The following is a 12,152-nucleotide window of genomic DNA, read 5'->3' on the forward strand; positions in this document are numbered from 1 at the left end:
AAGGATCAAAATTTCAATTTTTTAAAAAAAGTTTTGCACCATTCGAAAGAGCAGGAAAAAACCTTTAGAAATCATACAGAACAATTTTTTTTCTTCTTTCTGTTTAAAAGTTACAAGTCTTCAAAAATTCACTGTTTACATTTTTCAAAAAAATTCAACCCCCTCCCACTCCGACAGTTTTTGAAAAAACCTAACAATATTTCGTGGTTAAATTACTTACTCCTAGGGCTAAACTATGTGCAAGTTACAGCCCGATCCGATCATCTTTTTCTTCACTTAGTTCGCTACAGGAATTTTACTCCAATAATATAATAATATAATTATATATATAATATAATATATATAATACATGTTTGAACATAATAATAATAAATTCACATTATCGTGCATAAGTTACATATGATAATATCTAGAGTTCCTCAAGGGGGAGTTGACGCAAGTCGAGCTGAACTGTAATTGGTAGAGGGTAACCGGAATCGGAAGTTAATCAAATTTAATTGGTTCGAAAAATGAGCGCGGTTGTATGAAATAGTTTTTATTAAAGGTATTTTAAAAAATCCTGCTCAATTTGACCAATAGTATATCATATTTTTTCATCACTTCCGATTCCGGTTACCCGCAAAAGTAGTAAAAGGGGAAACATGCATCAACTCTCCTTTGAGGATCTCTAATAATCTCTACACACTACTTTCTGGCAAAACGAACCTCTCTCATGGGGAGATTCCGCTAAGGACGGTAGTTAATACATGAACCGCGACCTGAGATTTTTATTATATTTTTTTAATTATATTTTATTATATTTTTTATTTATTTTTTATTATTGTTTTATTTATTATTAATTATTTATTATATTTTTGTAATAATAATAATAATAATAATTTATTTCGTTGTATGTCCTTTTCAAGGACCTTTACAATTTCCTTTTCACTACATATTTGAACTTTTTTTATTTTTATTATAATATTTTATTATACCTATAGAAAATAATACCAAAAAGTAAATTAAACAAGTTGTAAATTCAGATGTTCATTTCATGAACATTTTGCTTCCTCTTTACGATCAGCAAAAAAATTTGCTTCCTCGTGGAGAAAGCAAAATTTTATTGCCAAAATGTGAATTTTTGATTTTTTAACTTTCATTAATTCTTTAAATTTACCTCAAATATATACTTTATATATATCGATCGGTTCGTCTTGACGTAAGGAATACGATTTTATTATATATAACCTTAAATTTTTCTATTTAAAAATTTTTTCGATTAAAAAAAAATTTTTTGAAAAAAGACGATAAAATTTTTTTTTTGGGTATTTTTCAAAATCCTTTGGTCAGATTTGAGATACTAATATGATAAATGAGCCTACCAAATTTTATCTAAATCCATTAAAACCTGTTAAAGTTATCTTCTAAACAAAAAAGGGATCCACACACACACATACATACATCCGGACAATTGATCAGGATCTCATATAACATGTTTCTATAAAGAAAAAAATTTGTTTCCACCACTCTGAAAAGTTTTATAAACGAAAGGACTACAAAGCTTCCTCCACGAGGAAGCAAAATGTTTAAAAAAATATAAAAAATTAATTTAATTAGTTAAAAATTATGGTATATTGAAAAATAACGGCAATTAATACTAGAAATTAAAATGATAAGTAAAGTAAGTATATAATAAGATATATAAATATTATTATTAAATTAACAAATGTTTAATACATTTAAAAAATTTTATTCATCTTTTCAATAATTATTTTCATATTTTGAATAAATTTCATAAAATATAACAATAATAACATTGATTAATTAACAAATATAATATAATATAATATAATATAATATAATATAATATTATATTATATTATATTATATTATATTATATTATATTATATTATATTATATTATATTATATTATATTATATTATATTATATTATATTCTATTATATTATATTATATTATATTATATTATATTATATTATATTATATTATATTATATTATATTATATTATATTATATTATATTATATTATATTATATTATATTATATTATATTATATTATATTATATTATATTATATTATATTATATTATATTTAAGGACATTTTTTCACCTAGCAATCAATTAGTCGAATGTAGTATCAATATAAAATGTCATATAAAACATCATTATACTACTGTTTTATTAACAGAAAATAATTTAATGATTAAAACAAAATAATCAGCGCGCGAAAGTCTAGTATATTGAAGGCAGTGTCCAAGAAACATTTCCGAAATTAAATACATATGGGCAAATCCACAGAACCGGCCGATTTCATGTTACTCACATATTTTTATATTTTAGAAGTATTATATTAATTATTTTCATACTTCAACCATTTTGTAATATCTCTGAGAACCTATTGAAATAAGAAAATTGAATAAATGTGAACCTTCTAGTCTTTTATAAAAAATAAAATCGAATTAAGTAACTTAAAAAATGAAATTTACGGTGTTATGTGACGGGTTTTTATAATCTTGAATTTAATTAATAAATATTATCAAATGATAAATTATCCGTAGATAATTTATTATTTATTTATTAATTAATTACAAGAAATAAGTAAATTATAATAAATTATTCGTAAACAAAGTATTATTCTTTATTTATTAAAATGAGCGTAATAATGCCACGTTCTAAGTCCGTAGATTTAGATACGTGTCTCTTTACAAAGTCTAAGATTAACACTAGTGGTTCTGGGCCTTGACAGAAGTAAGGTCCCTTAGGATGTATTTAGGGTGCGTGGGAGGGATGGTTCAGAGGATGGTGAGTGGGGGAAGAAAAGGTAGAATTGACGTGGATTTCGTTACACCCCCCAACTTAGATTGACCTTAGTCCCTAAGGTCGAAACCTTATAGATAGAGGTTTGATTTTTAGATGTTCATCTAGTGGTGTTGGTGCCGTAGGGGCACTTGTATACTGTACATTTGGTATATTGTTTACATTTGTTTTGACGCAGAATAAATTAATACATAGGTTCGTAGGAAGTAATTTAGCAAATAGTTTACAAACTCCCGATTTATAAAGTAAGTAAATTGTTAAAATGACTAATGATGTATATCCTAAATATTGTAATATATCTGTGCTTTTTTCCACCCATGTTTTGGTTCTACGAATATTTTTTATACTTTGAATCGAAGCTTCCATAGTGTCTATACTACGTTTTAGAGAATTAAATTTTTCTCTATGTAATGATTCTTGTATTACGGGTAGTTGAGAGCTTAATAAATTTAAGTCGCTTTGACTAATTGCAAAAGAGATATTTTTTTTGAACTTGATATCGGAGTTATGTTCGATTGATTTACGTAATTTTAATATTGATTTTGGAGTGTGTAATATACAATCGGAATTACTGTGAATTAGACTAGGTTCCTTAATGGTTGTAATTTCATTTTTGTTGTTACAAACAACGTTCAATTCTATTTCATTTTCTGGTATTACAATAAATTGGTTTGGATCTTGAAGAGGTATAAATGCTAGTTCTGCTATTTTAAAAACAGAAAATTCACAGTATTTATCGGAAATGGATTTGTATCTATGTTTAACAATACTAGTTTCACAGTTTTCTACTTCGCTGATAAGAAAAGTTGGTTGTACCCTTTTACAAATAAAAGTGTCTTCTAATATTTTACAATTTCGCATTGTCTGTGTGTCAGAAGGGACATAAAAAGTTTTTTCTGGATTAATGAGTAGGATTTCGTGTGATGGGATTGGTGCAATGAATCCTGTTCCATGACGAATAGGTATTGGAATTAAGTGTAAAGTTTGGAGGACTGGTTCTTCTAATTCTGGTACTTTAAGAATGTATATTAATTGTTTGTGTGTAATGCTTACAGTTATGTCGGATATGTCAATAATATGTTGATAATTTTGCGGTATCAATTTAATTGGATATTTGGTGTTAGTTTCTTCTTCGATGAGTTGTAATTCTCGAATTAACATATTTGATGTAAGAATTTGAGGATGTACAATACCATGTTTCCCATCGTTTATAGCATTTATTATTAAATTAATGTCTTCGCTGTATTCACTGATTGCTATTGTACAGACAGTAAGCATATTGGCGATTATAGTGTTTTTTGCGTTAGTGTTTGACGAATTTACTAGTTTATTAAGTTGATTAATCAAGGATCCTGATTCTTGGTTAAGAAGCTGTAGATCGTGAGAAGCTGTGTTTAATAGTGTTTTAATTATCCTAGTTTGATTCCCTATTGTCTCTGTAATTATTTTTTGATCTGAATATACTTTGTCGAATTCTTGATTAATAATCTCTCTATCATTCTCATCGAGAGTACCGAAAAGTGTCTTAGATATGGATCCTATGATATTTAAAATTCCTTTCTTTGTACGAGAAAATCCTAATATTTGACGAAGTGTAACCTGAAGATCTGCCATTCTTAGTATGCGATTGTTAAGTACATTAATTTCAAATTCTTCTGCACATTCGTGGCATAATGCGACTGCCTTTGTATAGGCATCCTGAATTTGGATTAATCTACTATAGATACTACTAGTATCCACTCCTATAATTAACTTCCACGTTCGATGATAAAGGCTTGTAGTGCCCAAGTTCTCTGCGAATATTGCTGTATTCGTAATAGGTTTAAATATGATGTTGGAGTATACAATGGTGAAGAAAAAAGTAGTCGTAAACAGTAGTTTCTGCATTTTTTTTTTTGAATTTTATCTCGAGCTTTACCGATATACCTTTCGTGTCTTTCCTGCCAAAGTTTAACAAAATCAGGGTATTTTAGACTTGGAGTAGTTGATAGTACAGAAGGTATGTTTGCATTTCGACCGAAAGTTAGATGAAATGGGCTAAATCCAGTTCCCTCATGTAACATTGTATTGTAAGCCATTGATATGAATTTAAGTGTTTTGTCCCATTCAGTATGCAAATCTGTCATAGCTGTCCTAATTAAATCCTTAACTGTACTATGTGCTCTTTCTAAACTACCATTACTCTGCGGATGAAAAGCTGTGGTTTTAATGTGTTGGATTCGGAACAAATTTTCGAAGTTCTGCATTAATTCAGATACTAAATTTTGTCCTTGATCAGTCAAAATGTGTTTCGGTGATCCAAAAATGTAAATATAATGATCGAAGAGTTTTTCTATTATTGTTTCAGAATGAACGTCCTTTAGAGGGATTAGTATGAGATATTTCGTCAGCATGTCTTGAATAGAAAGTATATATTCATTAGATTCTAAGGTAACGGGTAAAGGTCCAAAAATGTCTACTGCGATTTTATCGTTTGGTTCAACCGGAGTATCGGGTATTATTGCTTCGGATTTTCTTTTAATTCTTGTTAACTTTTGAGTTTGGCACGTATGACATTTTTTAATGTAATCTACTATTTCATTCTCCATATTTTTCCAAGTCCCTAATTCACGTGCTCTTTGAATCGATTTATTTTCGCCAAAATGTTGAGTCATTATAGATCCATGACTTTCTTGGATAATCTGTTGTTTTTCGTCCTTTGATAATTCGGTGGTTGAATTAAAACAGGTGTGTATCTTAATTTGAGGATATTTAAAGCTAATGAAAGATATTAAAATTTTTAACTTTACTCTTTCTGTTGATGTAATAGTGGGGTCATTAAAGTGCATTCTTAAAATAGTGAGTTTTTTTGAGATTGTCCATCTTGCAGTGTTATCAATTATTCGGAGCCAATCTTTTTCACTATACGGGGGTAAGACTTTAATATTGGGATCATCGGTAAAACGTTTTCGAAATTGTTTCCATAATTTTCCATTGGCATTCGGTTTTTCTACCTCCCTAGTTTCTGTTCGATTTGCGAACCACTTATAATACTCTTGGTACAACTGTTGATCGTCTAATCTAATAGGTGTTGAATTTTGAGGTTGTGGTTGTTCGTTTTGAATAAGTTCTAGATCTAAATTTGGTGATGGATTTGTAAAGTCAAAATCATTTAATTCTATCTGATCGGTTGAATGTGTGTCGTGAGAGGATGATTTTACATTATTGAATGGTGTCGGTGTGTTAAGATCTCGTTCCAACGGTACATCTAGGATCTCGATTTCAGGTAACTCGGTTTGTAAATCAAATTCGATTTTGTTTGGTTGTACCGAATTATTTTTGCTAGTAATATGGCATATGCGAGAAAGAGCGTCGGCTGCAGTATTTTAGGAACCCTTTTTATATTGAATTTCGTATTCATATTCTTCTAATTTAAGCCTCCATCTCATTAATCGCGAAGATGCATCCTTTACGTTAAATAACCACTTTAACGCTTGATGATCGGTTAGGATCTTAAATTTGCGACCTAGAAGATATTGTCTGAATCTTTGAACTGCCCATACAATTGCAAGGAGTTCTTTTTCAGTTGTTGTGTAATTGAGTTCGGGTGCATTAAGAGTTCTTGAAATATAATAACAAGGATGACCATCTTGACTTAAGATAGCTCCTAACCCTACATTAGATGCGTCTGTAATTAAAACAAATTCTTTTTCAAAGTCTGGATATTTTAATACCGGTGCATTGCAAAGGGACATTTTTAATGAATCAAAAGAGTTTTGGCAAGTTGGAGTCCAGAGGAACTCTTTTGATCCTTTAGTAAGTTCTGTAAGTGGTTTGGCAATTGTGGAATAGTTCTTAATAAATTTCCTGTAATATCCGGAGAGACCTAAGAATGATTTTAGAGTGGTAAGGTTATGTGGAATTTTAAATTCTGATACCGCTTTGGTTTTATTGGGGTTAGGTTTAATTCCATCTTTAGTTACTAAGTGTCCCAAATATTCTAATTCGGGCCTCAAATATTCACATTTATCAGGTTGTAATTTGAGTCCAGTCTGGCGCAGTCTTTCAAAAAGTGTAACTAAATTTGTATTATGTTCTTCTATAGTGGAGCCATAAACAACAATGTCATCTAAGTAGACCATACAGATTTTGTTAATGAGACCATTCAATGCAGTGTTAATCATTCTTTGAAATGTGGCAGGAGAATTCTTTAATCCGAATGGCATTCTTTCAAACTCGAAATGTCCGTCAGGTGTCGAGAAGGCTGTAAATTTTTTTGAACTTTCTTCCATAGGTACCTGATGAAAACCTGAGCTAAGATCGAAAGCAGAGAAATATTTAGCGTTGCCTAAATTATAGATAATATCATCTATTACTGGTATTGGGTAAGAGTCTTGATCTGTGATTTCGTTAATTTTCCTAAAGTCTATCACTACGCGCCATTTTTTCTTACCAGATGCGTCTGATTTTTTAGGTACAATCCACACTGGTGAATTGTAAGGCGAGTCAGAGTCTCTCAAAATACCTTCTTTACGCATTTCTCCCACTTGAGTGCACACTTCATTTTCATGGCATTTTGGTGGTTGATAAGATCGGGTGTTAATTATTTTATCCTCTTTGAGTGTAATTTTATGGTGCGCAAGATGTGTACCAGGTAATGGGTCGCCTGGTAACCGAAATATGTCATGATATGAGTGAATTATTTTCAAAAGGTTTTCTTTAAAACAGGTCTCTACGTGGTTCAGTCGTGTATTATCATTTAGCAGTTTAATTCTTTTTGATAATTCATTCGCTGGAATGTACATAATTCCCGGTTCCGGCACGTTAGATGTGATATATTTATAATTAATATCCTTTAAATTCAGGTGTTTACTTGTAGGAGAATTGTTACTAATCGGGACAGTGACAGTTTGGTCTTGTATGGAGTAGATTGAATCTGGAATAAAGGGGTTATCAAAAATCCCTACTGTTCCCTTTTTCTTTGTTACAGGAATGCGAATTAATTTAATTTGATTTGGTGGTATTACAATCCCATCTTCAATTAACTGGTGTTCATGTTCATTCAAGCGCAATGTTTCATTTGACAATCGATATAAATATTGCTGTAAAAATGGTAACCCTAAAATACCGTCTTCTGGTAATGGAAAATCGTCAGGAACTATGTGAAAAACATGTTTTTTGTCTAAATAATTTACCTCTACTTTGTACTCAGAGGTTTGAACGTCATTTCCCATTTTGAACTGTTTTGCATGGAACTCTTTGGGAAGATTTTCTAGAAAATTTGATTTTTTAATTATATTTATAGAAGCTCCTGTGTCCACGAGGAGTCGTACATCTCGTTTGAATTCGCAAGGTCGTACATATATTGATTGCAATCTTCCGGATATGCAGCTAATTCGGTCTGTATATTCTCCGACGTTTCTGTTCCGTCGCCTGTTTCTTTGTCGTGTATTTCTTCCTCTGAGGAAATCTCTTTTGTATAGTGAACTCGCCCCGGGGGTCTTTTTTGATTCTGGTTTGTGTGAAAATCAGAGTTCAGTCTATCGCGGCATTGAGAATAAGTGTGACCAATTCGTTTACAAAAGTTACATGTCATAGTAGAGCGTTGATTTAAAGGTAGGTTATGGTTAGGTGGGTCAGATTGGTTAAATTTGTTTGAAGAATTCTGAACTGGAAAGGGTTTCCGACCGGAAGTAACATTTTTTCCGAAATTTGGTTGTGAGTGTGGTCTAATGGTAGACAGTACACTACTCTTTAGTTTTTCGCGATACCACGTTTCAGCTTCTAAAGCTTCTTCTTGTGCTTTAATAATGGATGTAGGTTTTAATGGTCTAACTTGAGTACCTATTTCCTCCCGAAGGTTCATAATATATCTTTTGATGGCTGATTCTTCTTCAATTTGAAGAGCAATTTTTCGAGCCATTGTCCCGGAGTGTTTTGATTGAATCGCGTATTTAAGTTCATTAAATAATTGTCTATATTTCTGATTATATATTTGCACCGTGTCATTATTTTGTTTGCAGTTGTCTAGTTTAACCCTGCATAGTTCTACAGATGTTTCAGAAGAAAGGTTTATTTTAAGAGATGTAAATAGATCTTCAAAACTATTTGTAGGACAATGCCGAATAGCACGTTTGGCATTTCCTTGTATTTTTTCTGCCTTTACAAAATCTAATAAAAGGTCAGGTTGTGAGCATTTGTAAATAGCGCGTTTCACGTTTAAGATAAAGTCTTGAACACCTGCATCGTCTTGGCCATTTAAAATTTCTATAGTTCTTATAATGTCCTTTGCAGGAAAGGTTTCCGTTGTAGCCACTCGCTGTGGCAGGGAATGCGCGCCGCTTACACTTGTGGCACTGATCGCCCGCTGTGAGGAGGGTCCGGTATTATACAATTCTGGAAATTCTCTATAAATATTCTTTTCACTATCTTTGGGTGTTTCATCTAATTTTGGAGGAAAATTTTTATGTTTCCGCTCTATTGTCTCCTCTTCGGTGTCGTTCTCTTCGTCTTCGGTTAAAAGCAGGTTTTGTTTATGAGCAAGAAATTCTATTTCATCCATTCTTTTAGCATTTTCCGAATTTAATATTCTTTGATTATTTTCAAGTAATGTCAATTTTTCTAAAATTAATTTTAGAGTGTCTTTGTCATCATCTTTGTTAATAGTATTGTCTTTAACTTTGTCAGTTTCGTTCGTCATTGTAATATTAATATTGTGATTTTCAGGTGTAGGAAGAGATGGAACAGAATTATTAATTAAAGAATCTTGATGAATATTCTCATCAAAACTCTTTAAAAATCTCAAGTAAGACTTTAAAGCCAGATTTTTCTTTTTTTTTTTTTATATATAAATTGTTTCTAAATTTCGAGTGTCGGGTGTATGTGTACCGAACGCGTTACAAAGTTTTTCTAAGTATGTGTGTTTTTAAAATCCTCACTTGTACAATCCGTCTACATGGAGTACATACAAGGTTAATTCGGATTCAGGTTTTATTTTATTAACGGTGGCAGTGCTCTGGAACACCAGGAGAATACCAACGACTACTCAAAATTACAAAATTCTCAAAAATTTATGTATATATATATATATATATGTATATATATTTGTCGTATATTTATTTTTTCACTTGCCTCCTCTTTCTTGATGGATGATGACAATGGTCCAGTGGTGTTCTTCTTTCCTTCTTCTTCTGGGTTTTACCGCACTGCTTAGCGTTCCCGAGGTCTTATCGTCTAGATCGACGAGCCCTTTTGAATATTCTTTTAGATTAGTGGTTTACGTAGAATAGGGCCTACTTCAATTCAGCCACTAATTTTACCCCAATTTAAAAGAATATTTATGTATATATTTTTGTTTTCTTTATCAAAAACAAAACACTTCCGTCACTATTCACTTAAATTTTACAGTAAGTTAACTGCAGGTTCGTATCAAGATACGGTTTGTAGAGTTAGTAGCGACTTTCCGTAAAAAGGTAAACTCAACACGTATCCTGGCTCAGGATCGCCATTTTTGTGACGGGTTTTTATAATCTTGAATTTAATTAATAAATATTATCAGATGATAAATTATCCGTAGATAATTTATTATTTATTAATTACAAGAAATAAGTAAATTCTAATAAATTATTCGTAAACAAAGTATTATTCTTTATTTATTAAAATGAGCGTAATAATGCCACGTTCTAAGTCCGTAGATTTAGATACGTGTCTCTTTACAAAGTCTAAGACTAACACTAGTGGTTCTGGGCCTTGACAGAAGTAAGGTCCCTTAGGATGTATTTAGGGTGCGTGGGAGGGATGGTTCAGAGGATGGTGAGTGGGGGAAGAAAAGGTAGAATTGACGTGGATTTCGTTACAGTTACTCCAGGTATAAATTTTAATTCTTATAGGTATAACTTGTTCGGCATAGATCCGAACAATTCTAAACTGTGGTGAATTATAGTTTACTTATTGAAGAATGTTTTGAAAGTAATAAAAAATATGTGCTCTTAAATAAAAAGAAATGATAGTCGTTGAAAGTAGCGTTACTCATTATTTTATAATAATGAAATGTCTATACATTTTTGTAAATATCTTTTGCAGCGATTATTCGATTTGAATTTTTCAAATTGGAGCTTATTGCTTGTGAACAGACGAACAAATGTATGTATCATAGAATAGAGTGCAATCAGAATTAAAGAAAATATTCCAATAATTATCACTCTATGTTTAAGCGTGAACCATTTTCAACATAGCCTTTTTTCAGTAGCACAACTACAGGATAAAATATGATGAGTTGAAAACATGTGTGATTATATAAAGACATTATTATAATTCTTGTATGCAAACGACAAATTATATTTTCAATTTATAACGTCTAAAAATTAAAAATAAAAAAAATTTATCGAAATTTAACTAGTTAATCGTGAAAAATGAATTATCCTTTAATTTGTTTTATTTTCAAAGTTATATCAAAATCGATGTCAATAATGTCAGTTTGTTGGTTAAAATAGTTAATATCAAAATTAGTAAGTAAACAATTTAATTTACAGAAATAAAAAATTAAATGCTAATAAATAAAATATATAATAAAATATGATAAAATATAAATAATTTATTTTTGATAATTAAAAAATTAATTATTTGTATTTTATCATATTTTATTATTCAAAATGTTTTGCACATATTTCAAATAATATATAAAAAAAACAAAGAAATGCCATTTTTAATTATAATTTCCAGAAGAAAAATAATATTTTCGTTTTTGGCTTTTAACTCAAACGGCATTAAAATAAAATGAATTACGCAAGAAGATAATTGTTCTTGAATATATTTTAAAGAAAGTAAACCATAAATAAAAGGTGTGCTTGCTATTTGGAAAATTTTCATCTTGATAAGTAAAAATCAGCCAGTTCTGTGGATTTGCCCATATAGGTATTTCCATCAGTTTTTGTATTTATCGCTAATCGTAATATTACAGTAATATTAAAATGTTTGCGACTATTTTGAAAATGTAGAAAATGGGAAGTTATGCTCCAGCGTTAGTGGGAAGTTGTGCATCACACTATATTTAACAGTTTTTAATCCTAATACGCCTTTATACATCTAAATGAAAAAATGGGCATGCAAGAGAAGGAAAGGACGTTAAAAAACAGAAGAAAAAAAATATTTCCGTCATTTGGACGTGGGAGAGGTCATAGTCATGAGAAATAGGGATTAGGTTTCCTATGACATGACACTAACGTCCCCACACCATTACTTGAAAAGATGAGTAATTTATAAAGAAAAAAATCTGAATATTAGGTGTTTTGAGCCACCAATATTTCATTTTTAAATGCTTTCCTGTTCTCCTTTTAAAATTAATGTTCGATAGGCCCATA

At 30.4% G+C, this 12,152-nt stretch overlaps 1 protein-coding gene across 2 annotated transcripts in view; it reads left to right on the plus strand.

Moving 5' to 3' along the window:
* LOC127290437 (amyloid-beta-like protein) overlaps positions 1–12,152 on the plus strand; it is a 694,733-nt gene that overhangs the window by 372,400 nt on the left and 310,181 nt on the right. The window lies entirely within an intron of this gene.

This window comes from Leptopilina boulardi, unplaced genomic scaffold, assembly GCF_019393585.1.
Source record: "Leptopilina boulardi isolate dan_hultmark-lab unplaced genomic scaffold, ZJU_Lbou_2.1 LbouV2_66, whole genome shotgun sequence".
Taxonomy (NCBI): Eukaryota; Metazoa; Arthropoda; class Insecta; order Hymenoptera; family Figitidae; genus Leptopilina; species Leptopilina boulardi.